At 42.0% G+C, this 20,572-nt stretch overlaps 1 protein-coding gene and 1 long non-coding RNA gene across 25 annotated transcripts in view; one reads left to right on the top strand and one right to left on the bottom strand.

Moving 5' to 3' along the window:
• Positions 1 to 4,670: 4,670 nt before the first annotated feature.
• On the bottom strand, positions 4,671 to 6,200 carry LOC111755485 (uncharacterized). The gene is made up of 3 exons (XR_002790034.2): positions 5,984 to 6,200; positions 5,416 to 5,758; positions 4,671 to 5,166 (listed from the first exon to the last, which is right to left on the bottom strand). It is a non-coding gene; the product is annotated as an uncharacterized LOC111755485 (long non-coding RNA).
• Myt1l (myelin transcription factor 1 like) overlaps positions 5,033 to 20,572 on the top strand; it is a 392,867-nt gene continuing 377,327 nt past the window's right edge. For 3 of the 24 annotated variants that reach the window (XM_063254397.1, XM_063254409.1, XM_063254388.1), the window contains exon 1: positions 11,200 to 11,640. The gene's annotated coding sequence lies outside the window, so the exon portion shown is untranslated. The other 21 variants (XM_063254411.1, XM_063254405.1, XM_063254403.1 and 18 more) reach the window with 10 other exon arrangements.

The raw sequence follows: 20,572 nt of genomic DNA, 5'->3' as shown, positions 1-20,572 counted from the left end.
TGGTGACTTTGACTGGATTTTAAATAAAGGCTGAGGAGTGTGCCTGTCAGAGGAGTATTGTGAAGCTTTAAGAATAAAGCCAAAGGTACAGTGGAGATCCCAGGAAGTTGGGGATTCAATGTTAATGCCTGTCTAGAAAAGCTGCAGGCTGTGAACAGCCAGTCCAAGAAGAAGATCATGTGGCCTACAGCTGGAAAAGCCATGGGGTGGAGCTGTCCAAGCCCTGTTAAATTCATATTTTACCACATGTGTCCTAGATGCCAGATATGGAGCTATAGGACTTAAGTTTGGTTGCTTTTTCTTCTTGCTTTGGTCCTTTTCTAATCTCTGGTGTCTCCCTTTTGGAATGGAAATATTCACCCTCTACCACTATATGTTGAGAATATGTAACTTGTTTTTGAATTCTGCAAGGATTTTCACCTAAGAGTTTTCCTTGAGTCATAGAAGAAACTTTGGACTTAGAGTTTTGAGCTGGAACTTTTAAAACTTTAGGGGAGGCTTTAGTGCATTTTGAGTTGTGTGCAGCATAGTTATAATGTGTTAGGATGGAGACCTTGTGTTTATTTGGAGATAAAGGATTGTTTCAGGTGTCAAGTTGATACGGAGTGGAATATGACAGTAAGATGAGCTTTGAATTTGACTGACTTGAGAACTACTGGGGATTAATGAAGCACATTTCTGGGCGAGTCTGAATGGGTCATGGAAGCAGAGCCTTGGGCTCTGTATCTGACTCCCGATCCCTCTCTGATGATGTCCCCCTCTTCTGCTTCCCGCCCTCCATGAAGTGAGTGGATTTTTCTCTCACGTGTGCTTCCACCATGATGCTCCTGCCTTGGAACAAGCTGGGCTGAATCATCTAAAATCATGAGCCAAATTAAACCACTCCCTCTCTAACTTGTGGATGTCAGGTATCTGGTCTAGTACTGACAAATAATGCAAATAAATATACTGGCTGACTTACAACAGAATGGGCAGGATGGGTGACAGAGACTGAGAGTTCAGCTCATTAGTAACAATGCCTAAAAGCATACAGAGGGGCACCTCTATAATATCAGCACTGGGCACTGCCTTTCTCCCTCCAAACACCAGTTTTACTACCCTGCCTCCACTGCAGTAGTGGCTCATTGAAAGCTATGGATCCTGGGACCAACTTGCAATCCAAAATCTAGGATGAGCATGTTGTAATGGTGGATTGAAGCCATATGCCTAGGTCTCTGCTGAAGGCAATGTTGGAAAAATAAATAGAAATCCATCTCATAATCTACAGGGAAGGAAATTTCCTACTCATAGCAAGGCTCAAAGAAGGGGTGTCTCTGGAAAAAAGAAAAATGATCCAAACATCGCAAATTTGGAAAAGATAAGAATGTGTGCTGTAGAGTGAGTAAGAAGTGTGCAGTCTTCCACCTTGATTACTTCTATTCTACTTCTGTGTTTTTTTCTAGAGACTCTAGATTATGCTTTCCTAACAATTTTTGGAATTAAACTTCTAGATGTGTTTGATAGGAGCTTCTAGTTTGAGGACAGTGTACAAAAATAAAATAGCAAATAAGGTCAGTGATATAGAATATGTATTTTCTTTCTTTTCCTTCTTCATTCTTCTTTTTTCTTATTTATTGATGACACCCATAAGCTAGCTGGAAAATCAATCAAAATGCTCTTATTAATGACCTGGTTTGTACTTGAACTATCCTCATGTACTCTTGAGCTAAAAAGCATTGATGTTTTTCATCAAGTAACTGGAATAAGTGTGGCAATATCAAGCGGTTACAAAGAGAGAAAATGTGATATAAAGACCCTCGAATGCAAAATAATTCAGAGGTTGTGGAGCAGGATTGTAGACATAGTTTGGAGACTCTTGTCAGAAGATTTGAGTATTTGTGAATTCATTGGACTACCAGGGATAAATTGAGAAGTACTTGTTTTTACAAAATTGCAGATAACGTTCTTAAAATTATAGACTTGGAAGTGGGATAAATACTTTTTATAGATTATCTTAGTTTTCTGGTTATAATAATTTAAGTTAAGCTTAAATTAACTATGTTCTTTTAGATCTCAAAATTGTCTTTGAGGTAATTTATATCTGTGTATATCACCCACAAAATGACTGGTTCTCATTTTATAAAATCAGGCCAAGGAATATGGATGCTTTTGAGGTTGTTTCTCCAGACCCCCACTTTGGTTATCCTGTGCAAGGTGGGTATGGGAGTAACACGGGAGCTTGAAGAGGGCTCCACACCACCCACACCACCTGATCTAGCAGTTGTCGGTACACGTGCAAATCTGTTCAGGCTTGACACGTCAACTCCATCTTATCCTCTGCCTCCCAAGTTTCTTCCTCATCACTCTATTTAGAAAGCTGACCACCTTCAACTTATTCCTCTTACCATTTGCTGCTAGCTACTGTAATAGCATACTGTAAATATGCTTTCACTCACTGATGCTATCTCCTTGTGGTCAACATGGATTGCCCATCTTTATCCCCTAACTCATTTTATTTTTGATACTGGGAAATGAACTCAGGGCCTTCACATGGAGCTACATTTCCAGTTCTTTAGCCAGATGTATAGTTAACCTGGACCCCAGATTTTAACTGTTTTCTACTATCAGCTCTAAGGAGGCCACAATATTTACTGGTGTAAGTTTGCCAGTAGGTTTGACTGATGCAAGCATAGTTCTAAGAAAAGTAAACAGGTCATGAGCCTCCGCTGGCAAAATCAGATAAATCATCATTTTCTACAGCGAAGTCTACTTCCTGTGACCTCATCTGGGGGTGAACTGTGGTGAGAGGTGGAAGAGAATTCCAGAGAACAGAGAGGGGAAGACATTCTCCTTCCTGTGCTTCAAGAGCTGGACTCATTGTTTGCTGTGCACACCATGCAGACAGAAACACAGCCCAGGGTGTAACTTGGATGTTTTATACTTTGAGACACAAACATTAGGAATTTGTTTGTTTTAAATTAGAGGGCATACTCATGAAAAGGAACTAGATATTCAAATTTCTTTTATCTCACATAAATAAAATCAAAGGAGATTGAATATGCCCTTCTTAATCCCGAAGGGCTTGGATTGTGGAGTAGACCACTAAGTGAGTCAGGGAGTACATTCATAATAACATAAGGGAAATTTGATTTATATTTGGATGCGAATCATTTCATTGTATGGTTTAATTGCAAAGTATGCAATGATTTTAATCTAAATGGTTTCCAAGTATCCCCTCTACCTCATGCATCCTGAAGGGTTGTACTGTACCTTACTGCAGAAGACTTGATGTAATTTTTTAAGAAATCATGATTTATCAAGTGCAGCTACAATACATAGCTGCTAAATGCAGACAGAGATGTCGCTTGCTGTTGCTCTGTGGCTTCATGATTCATTCATTTTCCCTCCTTCTCTTAAGCCATCTGAGTGCTGGCATCTCCGGCTCTAAAAGTCATGCAGAAGACAGGTGGGAGGGATACAAATGCTTCGCTGGAGCCAGATTCAGACCCAGGCAGTTGTTGTCTATTAGATGAGGTTAAAGGAAATGCGGGGTGGAGGGCGGTGAGGAAGGAGGTGGCTTCCTGCAGTGGAATCCAGGGACACCTTATCTTAAGGGCAAAACACAAACACGAGAGGCTGTGCTCACCAATGCAGCAGCCTGTCACACTGGAGAGACACACTCACAGCTTCCGGTGACCAGAGCTGTGAACCAACACTGCACACACACACACACACAAATACACGTGTGTAAATTCAGTTGCCTGTATCTGATTGTGTTTTCATAGACATGCATGTATGTGTATAAAACATACATCTATAAATCTATGATTCAACGCATATGGCTTATTATTTAGAGATTTCTTAGTATAAGACAAGATTTGAGGGGAAAATTTTAACTTTAACCTAAATATATTAGGATACGACTAAGACACACTCACAGGGGATGGCACATACATGTGTCTGTGTGAGTGTGCCCTTTTCAGTTTGTCCTTTGTATTTTTAAAGTATATTTGAAGATATCTGAAAGGTATGATACCTATTGGAACCCTTAGGATCTCAGAAAGATGCTTTGTCCTTCACGAAATGGAAAATACATCCCCATTGTACTGCTGCCCTAGCCTATGATGGCTTTTGGCGTGCTCCTTTACTCTGTCACGACCACACAGCCCTGAGGACCATCCCTCCCCAGGGTGGCTGTTCGAGGAGCTCAGGGCCGGTGTTGTGCACACAGGAGGGTACATGCTCCCATTTTTTTCCAGGGACTGTAAGTGATTCCTATTCTTTGCTTCACAGAACATCCGATGTGGTACCCAATCAGCTGAAAATGCTGCACAGACGTCATTAGCCGTGTGTGTGTGTGTGTGTGTGTGTGTGTGTGTGTGTGTGTGTGTGTGAGAGAGAGAGAGAGAGAGAGAGAGAGAGAGAGACAGACTGCAGCTGCTTTGCTGTGTGCCCCGTGGAGCCTCTATTAGGGGAGCTCTATTGATTTCTGATTCACACTGCAGCAACAGGGATAGAGTGCAGGAGAAAACATATCTCAGAAGCAGGAATCACAAAAGACAAAAATGAGCAGATAGATAGATAATAGCCCCATGCATCTGTTACCCAAAGGAAGCCAAAAGAAGAGGGTTTGAAAGAAAAACTTAAAAATTATTTCTAGTTTGGACTAAAATGTATAGAAAAGAGTATAATTGGTTGAAAGAAATCCTGCTTTTTATTTTCAACCTATTTCATTTATGACAAGAAATAACGGTCCAATTTCCAAGGTGCCCTAAAAATAGATTTAAAACCCTGTAAATGTGGCATAGATACTGAAATGTATTAATTTATTGGAAGCTAATATGAAAACCATGCTTGAGAATTTTGAAAAAAATGTAAGATTTATGTTTAATAAATTTTGTTGGATTATGATATCAGTAGGCTTCATTTTTTTCCATTTTAATTCTGTATTGCATAATATCTGGGATACAGCGAAGGGCTGTTTGCAAGTGCTTGGAGCAGAAATAGGTTCTACCCCAGCTGCATTTCAGCTTGTCCAACTGTGAGCCGTGAAATGTAGCAGCACAGCCCTCACCAGCCAGGTCTGCTGCCTGGAATCGGGCTAGAAATGATGGTATCTGGGGTGTAAAGATGTTGTCTCGGTTCTCAGGCAACCTCGACCTCAGGGCTTATCAACCGCTGTTCCTGCTGCAAAGAAAGAGAAGAAGACAGAAGTAAGTGCAGTTTTAAAATAATGGTGCTGTCTGCGTGTGCACCGGGAAAATTAGAAGAATAGAACGGTCCGTTCCCACCCGCCCCCACCCTCTCTGCCATGTAGCACACACACACACACACACACACACACACACACACACACACACACGCACGCACACACACACACATGCACACACACATATATACTACAATGCCAGTCGGTACAGGGGAAAGGGGTGATACCTTTTTAAAAAACGCAAGGCAGTAAGCCATTATTAGCAAGAGCTATATTGAGCATGCTTGCCAGACAGGCAGCAGAGCTGGGCTCCTGTTCCGCCCAGACATGTGCCTTGCCATTTTAATTTTAATCAGCCTGCTCAGGATGGCTGCTGATTCATTTCGCAGGATGTCCCCCTGGGAGCCAAGGTGGAGCCTCGGGCGAGCAGCTCTGCATCCATGCAGCTCACCACATCAGAGAGGGAGAGGAGGAGGAGGAGGCGGCGGGCGGAAGGAGAAAAGACTTCCACCCGCAGCCACATCCCCAGTTTCAATATGGCTAGTTACAAGAGCCTTCCTGAGACCCGGGCTAGGATGGAAAATGTAATAAAGGGAAAGGGAGACAGGGAAAGAGGGAGGGGGGGGAGACAGAGAGACAGAGAGAGAGAGAGAGAGAGAGAGAGAACACTGTCATTTTATTATCCGCCCACCCCACCCCCACCCCCACCGACCCCCCACTCCCGCGGTGTGGCTTGGAATTCCGGCTCATTCACGGTCACCGCAAAGACACATATTATATCTATATATTATTTACCTGGTAACTAGCTGGGGTGGTGTACCTGATTTAGCTGGAGACTTTGATTTGTAGGACTGACAACCTTATTATGCAGTGAGCTTATTATTGATATTATTCTGCTCTCGGTTGCCATGGCCACCTTGTGAGAGACATTCAATTTTCTCTCTTCCATCATCATTATCTATGAGGCCATCTGTTGTGGAAAATGAATTCAGCCTCATTTGCATGACTGATAAGCAATTTTTTTTTTATCTATTTAACAGAAGGTCATATGCCGGGGATTTGGAGCTTGTGGGAAAAAAAAAAGTGGAAAAAAAAAAGCCTAGGAGAGGATGAGTGGGACTGCGTGCATTAGGGGATGGATGTGGAAGTAAAACAGATCCCTTAGGCCCGCGAGCCTATCGTACTGCATTTGTCATTCTTACCCAGGCGACATTTTTTTTTCCCTAAGCTACCGCACACTAAACAGAGCGAGAGAGCTTTTCCCTGAAGCCCTGGTGAAGCCCCTGGTTTTTTACCCGTTGTTGGTGGGTGCATTTCAATTTTTTTTATTCCCTGGACTATGGGTTATGATATCAATATTCACTGAAGACAAAGCAGCCTTTTCTGCCTCTCGGTGGTTTGCTATTTCTCATCATCCTCTCCAACTTGTGGGGAGCAGGGTTCTCGCCTCTCTCTGTGTGTTTTGAGCCAGCACAGTTACCAAAATTGAACTTGCTGTCACTTGTGAGCCGTGTGGTCATGGTGTGAGGTACGTGATACTCCTTAGGTTAATTCTTTGGACTTAGTGGACAGAATCTGTTTTAGCCGTAGTTCAAGGGCTTGTGCTGCAATCCTATTGTTTGCTCCTTTTTAAAGTTATTTTTATAGTGTGGCTGGTAGCTGAAAGGTTCCTGAGTTAGAGGTCTTGTATTCACAGAAGTCTGTCTTTAAAGCAAAATGGATATTAGATTGCATGCCTTAACTGTAATGTTGTTTATGAAAACACAACAAAACTTACTGCATGCATAGTACTGGGGTGACACGAGACTACTGAAACAAAACTTCCCAGAGACTTTATTGGATTACTTTACATTACAGACGAAGTAGATAATTTTATACACAGGCTCTTAAAATGTTAGATATTCTTGATGTACTGTTATATTTGTCTAATTTTAAGAAGCATCTTGATTTATATTGTTTAAAATGAGAAACTCAAATAAAGATTTTAAACAGTAACCTCTATGTTTGAAGTTCATAATAAAGAAATAGCATTATATATATATATATATATATATATATATATATAACAGAAGTATGTCTTAATGCCACTTAAATTAATAAACTAAAAGTTTAAGCTGCATACTTTTTAGTTTCAAGACAGATCAAGATAAGGCTCTAGGGATACTCCTGAGAGTTAGGTATACAAAATATACACTACAGATTGTGAATTTGCCATTAATTTATTCATGACACTTTCTCTACCACTCAAACTCTGTGAGTTAGACATTTTGTTATTCACTTAATTATTGCAAAAATATTTTCCATGAGAGCTCTTCTGTGCAAGTGTTTATATTTTTTTACTGAACAAAATTAACATTACAGAAAAAAGCATCCCAGCACTCTCCTTGCAGACAGGAGAGAGTCTTTTTAATTGCTTGACTCCGTAAAAGTGATGAAGTTTTTCATACAAGTAGTAAAGGCATGCCTTACATATAGATAAAATATGATCATTGTTCAGACAAAAGTGTTTTGGCACAATCGTCCTGAAAACAATCCCACTGCATTCCTATAAGTTTTCCCCTCTCAAAAACTTAGAGCTTAAAATGCTGATTGTACATTATAAATGCTACTAAATGACACATCTCAGATAAAGGAAGTTTGTGTGTGTGTTTTTTTTTCCCCAACTGACCTGCAGGAATACATATGATCCAATCGCTTCTTGTGCAGTAAGTCAATTGGTTAAAAGTCTCCTTGAAGTTGTACTTTAATGTTGAATTTTCTTTATTCCATACAAGAGAAGCCTGCTGATATATTTATATGATAGCACAGCACTCAATAGCACTTTTAAAAAAAACTCTTGCCCTACCGTCACAGACCTCTCTGAGGCAGTGACAGCTGTTATATAATCTTTTCTCTTTTTAATCAGCCATTTTTTTATATTTTAGCTTGACTTGCAGAGAAATACATTCATTGTAAATACTAATTGCATGCTTCAGAAAGTTTAAGACCATAAAATGTGGACAGTTTGTGAAGATTATTTAAAGTGACATCAGTTTTCTCAGAGGACAATAATTCAAGCAACAGTAATGTGATACCTGGACATGCATTACAATAGAAAAGATTATGTCATTATTTTTCATCTGTACCTTCCAGATTTGTGAATCAGAATTGCCAACTTCTAGAAAACCTAAGAGGTAGCACGGTTGATCCTCTCTTCCTTTCCACATTTGCACCTCCCCCCCCCAAAAAAAGTTAATTACCAATCTTGGTTGGATTTTTCCGTGCCTCCCTGACATTTGACTGCTGCTAATTCACTGATTAATCTCATTAATGTGATTATAGTAGGATTTGGAGCTGGCTGCTATTGTTCAGCAGACAGTGCTATTCAGCCCGAGCACTTGCCACCTCATTCAGTTTTGCTGTGATTTTTTCAAAGCTGGTGGAGTGAGCCATTGTGAGCGGGGTCTTTCTGCCTCCCTTTCAGCACCGGGAGCTGTCCGCGGCTGATAGCAATTGCATTGAGCAGGGGGGCTGGCTTCCTACAGGTTTACTGGCAATGTGAAAATAGCTCGCTTTCATCACCCTAATGATGTTGCTCATTGAGGTAGAAGTAGGAGCAGCCTTTACGGTCACAATTGGGTGTTTTGAAGATTGTGGCAGCAAAGATCTCCCTGCTGGAAGATTTTTATTTTGTAAAGACCTTCCGGCTACCATTACATACACATTTTACCCTAGGTTCAAAAATTTACCAAGTATCTATAAATCCAGGAGACTCACTTGCATATGCATAATTGTGAGTAACTGTAAACACTACCACTTTTCAAATAGAGAGTGCTTATCTAAATATCAGTGAGTTCTATTACAGTTTCACTTTTGGAAAGATGACAAGGCTTAGCTGGTGTTGCAATAAAGCAGGGAGCGAGCAGGACACCTAAATGTCAACTTCTCTTGTGCAAAACCTCGCATCTGGGGCCGTAACTTATGCCAGTTTCATAAATTTATGCTAAAGCTGGGTTAGAGGTTGAAGGCCTAATTGTTCATGAGTATGCATGTGTGTGATACAAACTTCTTAAAGGGATATAAGTGCACAGTCTTCTTTGGGGTAATAAAAGCTATATAAGCTGGATTTTTTAGATATGTGGATAATTTTAGAGAAAGTATTCTTTAATGTATTGTCTCATTATGCCTGCTGTCTTGTACACCTACTATATTTATTTTTACTCTTTAGAAAAATACTTTACTCTTTTGTTTATTCCTAAACCAGTGATTTCACTGTCTGATGATTTCTGTTTTCTTTGTCAACTTTCAATAGTTAGGGGAGGAAAAAAAGAAGTTTTTTGCAACTCCAAAGGTTTTTAAAAGTTTTTCTATTTGTTAAAATTATGCTTACATTCAAAATTGTTGAATTGATAATCTGATTATTTGTTCACCTGGCTTTAGGCATACTTGATGTGTGTGATTTTTAAAAGCTAATTACTTTATGAAAAAATGAGTTTGTGGAGAAAAATATTTTAATGTCACAAGCCTGAGCTAGATATTGCAAATCTGTAAGCCAATCTAATTTGGAGAAGAGATATTGTTTTAAAAATACAGTGTCCTCTACAGTACTTTTGTTTACATATCCTGCAATTTGGTGGCTCCATGTTTAACTTCAAACAGCCTGAACTTTTCCATACTCTGGAGTCTTTTTGCATAAGAAAATCTACTCTGTGGAATAAGAGGGAATACTAAAGTGCTTTTTTGGTTGGAGTTGGAATTGAGCTCAGCTGGGTGCCCCCTTTAGTCCAAGTCTGCAATTTCTAATCAATAACCATTTTTTCAAATGCATCTAGTACTTTGCCAGGAAGTCTACCTTGATGGCCAGCCTCCCTAGAACTCTGTCCAGGGAGCAGATGAGTAGCAGTTTCCGAGAGAGGGAACTTCAGGGGTGCTGGATTTTTTTCTGCCAAATTACTCCACAGCTTGCCTTGATTCCTATGGCACTTCACATGCTCTTATAGTCAAGGTTTTTTTTTTAAGAGCACTTGGCATGAATGTCTCTTTTTCTTTTAAAAATCTTTTAAATGTTCCTTAGAAAAGAGTCACAGAAGATAAACTTGAACAAAAATTCAAAAATGATTAACAGGCGTTTCACCAAGCTAAGTGTCACCCTACTGTATTCTGTTCTACAATACTATACCTGACACTGATCTACAATTATTCCAAACTAATGTCAAAAAATACTACAAGCTTAAAAAAAATTTATAGTATAGATTTTTTATGGGAGGAGAAGTCATGTACAAGTCAGGTGGCTTGTACGAATAAAAGACATTTTAAGTTATTGTAATTCACATATTTTAAAAAACTGCTTCTGGTGACCATACTTTGTATAAGGAGTAATATCAAATACTCCACTTTCTTAGTTATTGATTGTATGATTTTTCTGCTATCAGATTATTTTGAGAGCTGTGCACTTTTCCATCAATAGGCTATGTATGTTTCAGGACAATGTGGCTCAGTTTGGAATATCTTTGTGTTTGCTCGCTCTCTCTCTCTCTCTCTCTCTCTCTCTCTCTCTCTCTCTCTCTCCACCTCCCACTCCCTGTCTTCTGTCCCTTCTCTCTTTAACTCTGTCCCTGTTTGTCTGTCTGCCTCTCTCTCTCTGTCCTCTCCTCTCCATTCCTCCTTCACATCTGCATTGTTCAAGCACACACAGTGATTTTTGTATGCGTGTCTCCACAATGAAACTGTTTTTGGCATTGACGTCCTAATGAGTCCTTTGGGTATCCACAGAAGTATCAGAGATAGCAAAGAAAATGTAAACCAGGTGTTATAAAACTGAAAAAAGGGACCAACGCTTATTTATTGTATGAAAAATCACTGATCAACCTTGCTGTGTGAGACTTCTGGGTTAAGAAAAATGTCCTACAATGTATCTCTCTTAAAGAATCCCTGCTCCCTGTGTGGGGATTATCAGGAAAGTTGGGAGGGGGAGGGCATATCCAGGGGAAGTGTGGGGGGTATTGTACTGTGGAGATGGAATGGCTCGGATATTCCCTGGAAAGCCTTCTTGTTCACACACTGCGGTGGTTCCCGGCAGGGCTGGCTGAAAAGGGAGCCGGACCCTCTGTAGGAACCAGTGAGTCTGGTCTCCAGGAGCCAGGCACACTGTAGCTTCAGAGGAATTACCTTCGGTAGCTGTAAGAGGTGTTCTTTGGTAACTCGGGACTTCCGTGTCAGTCTCCCCGAGGAAGCCACAGTTAGTACTGTGTACCGTGTGGGTCTCTTGCGTGTCTCTGCCTTCAACTCTCACTGTGGAAACAGAGCTGGCAGGGAGAGAGGGTCCTGACGGGTGGGGTGCACAGGATGGAAGCCCAGGGGGAGCTGCAACCAGCACGTGCAGTGAGCTCCCCATGGCAGGCAGAGCTGCGTGAGTGAGGAACAGACTGCAGAGAAGCCCTGAGCTCCATGGCTACCAGCTCTTGCACAAAAAGGTACCTCTTTCCTTTCATTTCAAGGTGACATGTGGGTTTTTCTTTTTCTTTTTTTTTTTTTTATTTTTTTATTTGCCTGCTTGGTGCAGCTCCTAGACTTTGAGAATTATTTCAGATATGCTCTTAAGTACTTCAACGGAAAGCTGTTTGTCCACCTGCCTGGCCATCTCCGGCTCTTGTCTGATTGCCCATTATAGCACTTCTTAGCATCTCGTGGTCTGGTTCACAAACAGCAACAATGGCCCAGTTTGTTGCCGGAGTTGCCCCTCTGTCCACCTCCATGGGCCTCTTGTCTGCATGGTGCTGGAGTTGTTGTTAAACAGGAGTGTGTGCATTCACAGCAAGCTTCCAGGGGAGGGGGAGGTGCTAAGGTGGCCTTTATGATTTAACGGCAGCCTTGGAGCCCTGAGCCTTACAGGAGGGAGGCTTGCCGTGCGTGATGGTGGAGTTACCACCAGAGTGGAATGTGTATTGCTGGACTCTGAGGCCATTTATAAAATCAGCACTTAAAAAAAAAAGGAAAGATGCTAATGGAAATCATCCATCTCCACTCTCTTTTGTATTTTTGAATCCTTACTGGGTCTTGTCTTTGCAGAATAAACTTTTTCTGATTTTCTTTTTCCTCCAAACAATACTAAGAGGGTTGATTGTGCAACTTTCTTGGGGCAACAGTTCTGTCTCTCGTTTTTTAAGAAACTGGGAAAGGAGCTCCTACTAAGACAGAATAATGTGGTGTGGCTGGCAAGCCGAAAGAGATTTTTAAGAATCACTTAAAGTTAACTCTTGAGTCTCCATCCGCCATCCTCTTCAGGCGTTGTGGGAGGAGGTCTGGGCACCTCTTTGTGTTTTGTTCCCATGTTAAGCAGGAATAGCATTTAAAACCCTGGAGGTTCAGCTGACTTTTGTGAGGTTTCTCTGGCCGCAGCATGAATTTACAATAACATCAGTGATAGGGGAGATATTTTTAGATGTATTACCTCGGTGGTAGCGTGAACAGCCTGACTCTGGTATTTACAGTTCTCATCTATTACATTAAATACAGCACCACACATGATACACATTCTGCTCTAGAGATTTAGGGGCCTGTGGGTACAATGTAAGAAGCCTATAGCATTCATCCCAATTTGGTCTGACTGTATTGCAAGCTCAATAAACAGGAAGGTTAGAAATTGCTGCTTTCGTCCCCAGCTGTAGCTTAGGAAAAAAAAAAAAAAAAAGCCCTAGATCAGCAGTGAAGTTCCCTCCCATGTTAGGGTCTGGGGAAATGGATATGTTTTGTGTCGTTTAGCGGATGCAGCCCGAGCCAGGGTAAGTCAGCACTGTGCTCCAGTGTTATTCTGCTGCAGTGATGTGGTCTCTAAGGGAAGCAGAGCTCAGTTCCCACAGCCGGGGCAGGATTGGCAGCCCAGGGCCGCCTGTGCGCTGCCTTTGGAAGGAGTCTGCGTGCTACCGACCAGGCAGGGCGCTGCAGCATGCCCGTCTCCCCGTCGTTTAGTGGTGTCAACTTATTAATTTCCATCTCCAACTTCAGGCCTGTTAGTTTCCTGTCTGAAAGCATTATTACTTTTGTCCATGTGGCAAAATAATTAGCATACAGATGAGAAGTGGCCCCGGGTCTGCGCGCCGATAGAAAGGAGAGATGTGCAGTGGAAAGTTGATTGGATGAATGGAGAACAAATGGTGGGCATTCAAAAGCATTAGAAGAGTTTGGTAGTCGTGGAGCAGGCTGGAGGATTTTTCTGGGTGAGTCCTTAAGATGGAAGGCAGGGGTGGCTGCCGTGGGAGAACCGGTTGTCAGAGACTGGCTTGAGCTGATGGTGCCATGTGGGATTACGGGCACAGATGATCCATCCGGACTACTTTGTTTTGCAGTTCTTCAGGTTTGTCTGTGACACCCTCCCCCCCAGGTAAATATGTCCTGTTCTCCTGTGGTTTGCAGAGCTGGGGCTCTGCTTTTCCAAAGTGGAGCAAAGTTCAACTCCTTATGGTCAGTAACAAAAGAATAGTTATGTGCTGTTGGCTTGGGGTAGCTGCTGCTCCCATCTTTCCGAGCATAAGTCTGAAATGCAAATTAACTGTTTAGAGATTATTGTTTTCAGAAATTTACAGCAGCCATTATTCAACGTGTTTAATGAATATTTTCTGGAATAGTGTACCGAGACCAGCAAAATTAGCAAACGTCGTAGCAGTGAAAGCCCAGGCGTAATTAGTTTTGACTAGTATATATTTTTCCTAGCTGGAAGAAGATTTTAGTTGATTTAACCAACAACTTACTGGAGGTTGTGATAACCGAACTGAAGTCTGTAGCATCTGCAGACTGGAGATAGGAAAACGAGCCCAAACTTTGACGTTTTCTGTTCTTTTCAGAAAAATGGAGATCAGTTTGCAAATCAGTTTCCTGAGTTGAGAAGTAAGAATAAAGCTACTGGAACCCTAATTTTCTATTGTCATGAGTAACACGGTTTCTTATATAATTCTGGGACTATAGCACTGCAACATAGGTGTTTTAATATTTTGTGAAATTGACATCTATCCGGGGGAAGTCACTGATAAATACTTCTACTGTCTCTTAATAATTCCTGTTCTCCTTAAAAGGCAAAGTATTCATTTTAACTGACCTAATTATTTTATCTGTTTTTAAGGTGGAACCTAACTAGAAATTATAAGACTTTAGCTGTATTTCTGCAGTTTCCTGACTATTGTAGCTCAATTAATGCTTCAATTTGGCTTTTATTTTTCAGCTTTTAAAAAATGTTATTCTACTTTAGACAATGACAGTGAATATTTGACAGAAAATATAACTTTTTTGAGGGGTGTGATTTCTTCTATTTAGATAATTATGAAATTAAAAAAAATACCTTCAGTGAACAAGCACAAGATACTGGAAAACATTAACCCCTCAGATAAAGCTATGAAACTTGGTTCATTTTTCTGGTCATACTACAAATTTCTGAAAATTCATATTCAGCTACTTTGTTTGCATAATAGATAAACTCTATTTATTGATACGTTATTATATGTGTGTGTATATATATAAGTATATATACATGCACGCTTTTTTCTACTTCATTTTTAAATTTGCTAATAAACCAGAATGATGAACAACAGAGTTTTAAACATATTTAGTCCAAAGTAATTATTACCAAATTGTTCTGAGATCCATAAACTCTTAGAGAAAAAGTAACACATGAGTTTCCACTGCTGCATTTCACTCCAGAGTTGAGTGGAGCTTTCCACAATTAACTCTTTTTGGTTTTATGATAGATTGTAACTTTCTTGGGGCAAGATGGCATCATCATTTGGTCTTTAACCTTAGCGGTGCCACTCAAAGGCAGGAGGGGGGGCGCTTAAATGTCATGTCCTTAAGACTTTCTTTGTGCTTGGCTGCCTCTCACGGGAGAAGTCCAGCTTTAATTTTTTTAAGGGCCAAAATTACATCCTATGAGTTTCCACTTGACAGAGTTACTTTTTGCCACTGGTTGTCACGTTATTGGCCAGGCTCTGTGGAGAGAAGGGCTTTCTCTGGAAGACAATAAGAAGTCCCAGATCTGGAAACATGGTGATAGTACCAGCCTGAAAACTGGATTTCTCAGGGATTTCTTTTTTCTTCTTGTAGTCTTGTTCTTAGGTTGAAGATCAACTTTGGAAGGAAATGCAGCTTTCCCATAGCAAAATTCTCTAATCTGTCCAAGAAATCCCAAAATACCAGCTGCCAACACCAGGGCTCTGTGGCTTAGCCGCTCCACGGGGGAGGCAGTGATCACGCAGGAGAACCTGCTGTTCTCGGGGTGGTCCTGGGCCATGCATGGTGCAGGCTGTTGACTCAGTGGGGCTCCCGCTGCATGTGAGTGAAAAAAAAATTCAGTCACCTTCCTTCAAAAATGTTTCTCGACCTTATTTCCTTTAAAATTCTGTGCCATGATGAATTTTTGCACTCTTAGGAATATATAATGAATCTGTTCTGTGGTTTTGTGAGTGCATGGCTAGATGTGTTTTTAAGATGCCAGTGGGAAAAAAGTGAGTGTAGGCTGTGATGCTGGGGCCGTGGGGTCTGTATGTGTGCTGTGTGGACCTGCCCTGATGTACATGTGCACTCATTAATATACTTGAAAGAACTTTACGACTTCATATTACATACTGACTGCCTTTTACTGAAGTCTGCATGCTTAAATAGCACAGTCCAGGTTGCTTTAAAGGAAATTACCTCAAGGATATTGGACATTTGCTTGAGAAATCTTTAACGTGTGGATTGTCAGGCTTGGAACTCTAAAGCAAACAACTCAAGAATAGAAAATTTATTCAGGTGGAGGGCTTTGTTTGTTTGGTTTTAGTTTTGGTGTTTTGGTTTGGGGGGGTTGTTTTTGTTTTTGTTTTGCACGTTGACAAAGATTTTCCTTATAGGCATTCTAGCTCCAGTCCTGTTTGGAGTAGGACCCTCACGCCATTCTTTATTCCCACCTGAACAGAATGTATTTCCATAATGACCCCTAGAATGCTGTTTTCAAAAGTCAGCATGGTCCCCCATTTCCAGGGGCTGCCACACCTCTGAACCCTGAAAGCAGTGGGCAACTCTCAGAGGTCTGCCGTGGATTTGGTTCAGTCTCTCTCCCTGGTCCACGCATTGCCCAGCCCATCTGAGCAGGAGCTCAAAGCACAGAGCATTGTCGCCATGAAACAATGCTAGCCAGACTGGTGGTGGAGATAATCGAGTCTGCAGGGCACCCCATAGAGAGCCATCAAATCAAGTCTGCTCTGGAGCTGTCTGCTCGATTGTGAACATTCAGAAATCAATGCTGCATCTGCTAGTGGACCCTCTGGTTCACTGAAACTCCCACCTGGCTAATGCATCTGGGCAAAGATCTTTTCAGAAACCAGTTTCCTTCAGGATAAATTTAATACGTCTTGAGGGCCAGGCACAAGCAAATTGATTCTATCTCTGTACCAGGAAAACTCATAAACATCTGTAAGAACAGAGATTTCCAGCAACCTCAGGTTTAGAGGATGCGATTTTTTTTTCTAAATATTCCAAGCCTACTCCCTTCATACCTCATGCCAGCATGGCATTTTTTAATTAGGAAGTTGATTAAAAAGGGCACGGTAGACCACGGATGTATGGTCCTTTGGCATCCATCCAGCTGTTTGTTGTCTGAGTCGTGGAAAGCGCTGCTCTTCACCAGTTGCGGGGGCGGGGGGGTGGTCATTATGAGACTACAGGCTCAGGAGGTGGAATCGTCCTGCCCGTGAGCTCATGGCAGCTGGGGTGGCTTCCTCCCCATTGCCTTTTCTGCAGACAGACTTACTGGCTTCCTTCATGACCCAGATCACGTGCGCTTGGCAGCTAACTTGGAGTGTGGAGCAGCAAGGTGTATTACACTCTGAGATTCTGAATTCTGATTTTTCAGTGGTCCACAGGAGAAGTCAGCATGGTTTGCATTTTTCCGAATTTGAGCTTATTTTTGACCTTATATCCTATAGGCTGGAGGTAGGGCTATTAGCTGCTCCACTAGTACAGTGCACTGGTTTTGTTTTGATTTTTGTTTTCTAAGGGAAATTCCTTTTTTACTGGCTCTTTTTTGAGGGCTGGAAGTATATTATCACACGAATAAAATTTTATGCCTAATTGCAGTGTTCCTATGGCTAATGTGGTGTGAATAAGTGCCGTGTTATGAATTTAACCCTGTCTACTCCTCTCATTGTTGGAGTGCTTCCATGAGCTCTAGTGCACCCCAGGAACTAAAAACAACAGCCACTGCTGGCTGATGTGGGGCATCAAGACAGACCTCTGAAACTGCAGGAGAGGCCCTAGGGCTTTGCAAGACCCTGGGGGACCTGGCTGGGGGCCCAAGTGGGGGATGATATCCTCACCCCACTGGGATGCATCACCTGCTGGGTCAGCAAGTATCTCTTTTGTTCTTCATCCCTCTGAACCTTCCTGCACATTTATTAATTATTTTTAGATTCTGCATTTTCAAAAAGTTCAGAGAGAGACCAGCTGGAGTCAGCAGCCATGGGGCAGACCAGGGATTCCTAACATCTACTCATAGGGCAACTAAAACACCAAAGTTAATATCAAAAACTCAAGACCTGACTCTTTTAAATCAGCTCCTCCCTAGTTCTGACACCTGAGTGATTTATTCATGAAATGTACACATATTGAGCCCCTACTGTGTGCCCTGGCCGGAGAGGAAGATCTGAGTGAGGCAAATTCTTGCCCCTTACGGAGTCAGGCCATAAATATCCATGTGCATCCTTTAGTACCAATCAAAGGTCTTTACAAATACTTCTACACTGACTTTTTTGAACATACTTTGAAATAACTTAAATCATTTTCTGACATAAGAAGAGGAGAGTGCTAAGCCTCCATTTCTCCTGCTCGAATGGTTCCCACTGCAGGAATCCAGGTGATCATACTGCAAATTGGCATCCAGTGGCATGGCATTGTCTGTGCATGCTCCACTATAGATTAAATAGATGATTTGAGTTTATTGCCCTCTTGTAAATCCAGAGCTGGAGATGCCAGCATTACAAGGTTCCAAGTGGCTGGTCTCTAATCACCATGGTTGTCACACCACACTGGCTACTCTTTCAATGTGCAGAGAAAGAGTGTGAATTGGCCTTCTATCCTCTTCCTTAGGAAGCCCAAAGACAGCAAATGGAGTGCTATGTTGAGGAGTGAGTGTTGGTAAATGCCAGGTCTCTGCTTCACAGTTCTGAATTGCTTACTATCAGAGATCAAGAAGGGATTACTTTGGGTATGGCATGATCAAGTCCCAGACTACTGCCTGGGGCCAACTTTCAGGCCAGGGCATTTATCCCTTCTCCGGTCTGTGACAGGGCCCAGCCCTGCCACCTGCAGACAGAGAAGGGCTGCCAACTTGGTCATCTTGCTCACCATTGGCTGTGGAGGTATTGGAAAAGGGAGGAGGAGAATTCAAATTGCAAGAGGAGCCTGCATTTCAGACTCTCTTGATGAGTACCTGCCCCAGTTCCAAGGAGTCAGAGCCAACCAAACATATCTGCCTATTCAGAATGAAGAATTTTGTCATTAAATCTTGCACAAGGCAAGTTAGGTTGGAATTAGCATTTTATATTCTCTCAGAGTCTGAAAATTTAAGTAGCTCAGGCATCGGAAAGCCACATGTCATTGCTTAAAAATGGAATTCTGAGATTACATAAAGCCACAAGTATTGGTTGATGCTAGCTACTGGTATAAAACAGGAAAGAAAATTTTAATAATTTGCTCAGATAAATTTTGATCTAATTTATTACTCATCCTTTGTCAAATATGACACATTTGGTTCTGAATTAAATGCATGAAATCTTCCACCAAATTTGTATTATGAATCTTCCAATATCTTTTGCAGTTCGTTTCATAGTACTGAGAAGAAGGGAAGTGGGTATTTTTTTTCTGCCCAAATGTTTTTTAGCTAATATGCTGTTATTGGGATTTTGTTAGCTCAAAAACAATCCTTTTTCCTCAGAGACCCACCCCCACAGAGCAAGCCAAGAAGTGTCATGTCTGTCCCTGGGGACAGGTTAACACACCTGTTTACAAAAGGGCTGGGCCACCTGGTCCTCAGGCTTCAGAGTTAATGATCAGAACAAGATCTGATCAAGGGGACAGTGGGAGGTGGGGAGAGGGTCAGATTTGTGATGCAAAGTCACTTCCCAGCACAGAGCCACATGGTACCCTCTGGATGGAACATTCTCAATGAGTTAGGACAGCCACTCAGCCTGTGATAAATAAATCAGGTTACAAATAGCACTGTCCTAAAGACTAGATGAGGAATACAAACAAGTAGTCATGTGGCCAATGGAACCTTGCGTTTCCTGCGTTACATTCTCAAAATTCACCAAATACAGATTAAATCATTTCCTTTAGCCTTCAAAGGCAGTGTGAAATTGCTGATTGGACAATCAGCACTGGAGAAATAGCTGCTTTTAATAAACCCACAATCATACAGTCTTTCCCCACTTCTGTCCCCTCTGACTCTTCCCTTTCACTCCTCACCAGGGAACGTGAGTTCTGGAGCCTGGTAACACTGTCCCCTCCTACTTCCGGCATTTGCAAGCATCCCCACTTGCTCCTGCCTCAATCCTTTACTTTAATTTAGTAAGGGCAATGAAAGACTTCACCAGCAGAGACTGCTTTCCTCACCAAAAGCCAGAGACACTCCACTCATCCCATTCTGGTTTTAGCAGGAGGGCTGCATAGGAGCTTCTACTTTCTAACCAACTTGTTAAAAATGTCCCGTGGCCCAGGGAGAGTCATTATTCCAGGAGAATGTGTCCATCCAATGCTGAACACTTAGTCCCCTCTTCTGTTTTTCTTTTTCCTGTTCCTTTTGTTCTCTAAGTGAGATCTTGCATCCACACTTAACCTCAGCAGCAAGCCTTCCTGCCTCCTCCCTGTCCCCATGGACAAGGTCCAGCTGGCAGGAGTTTCATGTGTGGCTTGGGGATGACCCTGAACGTGACACCCTAGCTCTCTCTGCCCTTGTCAGGGTGAGGGAACTCCCACCACTCAGAGCCTTTCCGTTTTAATGGGGTGATTCTGTGTGATGTCTTCACTTGGGGGTTGTCCTGAACCCCACCACCTAGATTGGCCTGAAACTCCTGCTGGATTGGAGGTTCCCCCCATTACTCAGAGCACATCAACTGACTTCACCTAATTGAACATTTCTTAGTCATCTCATGGAACTCAGCTATGAACATGGGCATTAACTGTCTCACAGGTTCTTTCTTCCTTGGTCCATCCAGTTTGTGACCATACGTTGGCTTCAGGCAAGCTGAGGTGGGAAGTTTCCCTGACAGAGTGGACAGAAACACACATGCACTGTGTGGCTTCCCAGCTGTCACTGGGACTCTCTCCATTGTCATTCCCTGATCTCCTGACCCAGTCATGACAGAAGCAATCAAGTGCACATAATTT

The sequence above is a fragment of the Cavia porcellus genome, unplaced genomic scaffold, assembly GCF_034190915.1.
Source record: "Cavia porcellus strain 051 isolate PalLab524CR breed Dunkin Hartley unplaced genomic scaffold, mCavPor4.1 scaffold_8, whole genome shotgun sequence".
Lineage (NCBI taxonomy): Eukaryota > Metazoa > Chordata > Mammalia > Rodentia > Caviidae > Cavia > Cavia porcellus.
The sequence above is the reverse complement of the archived record's forward strand: the minus strand, read 5'-3'. Positions and strand labels throughout refer to the sequence as shown.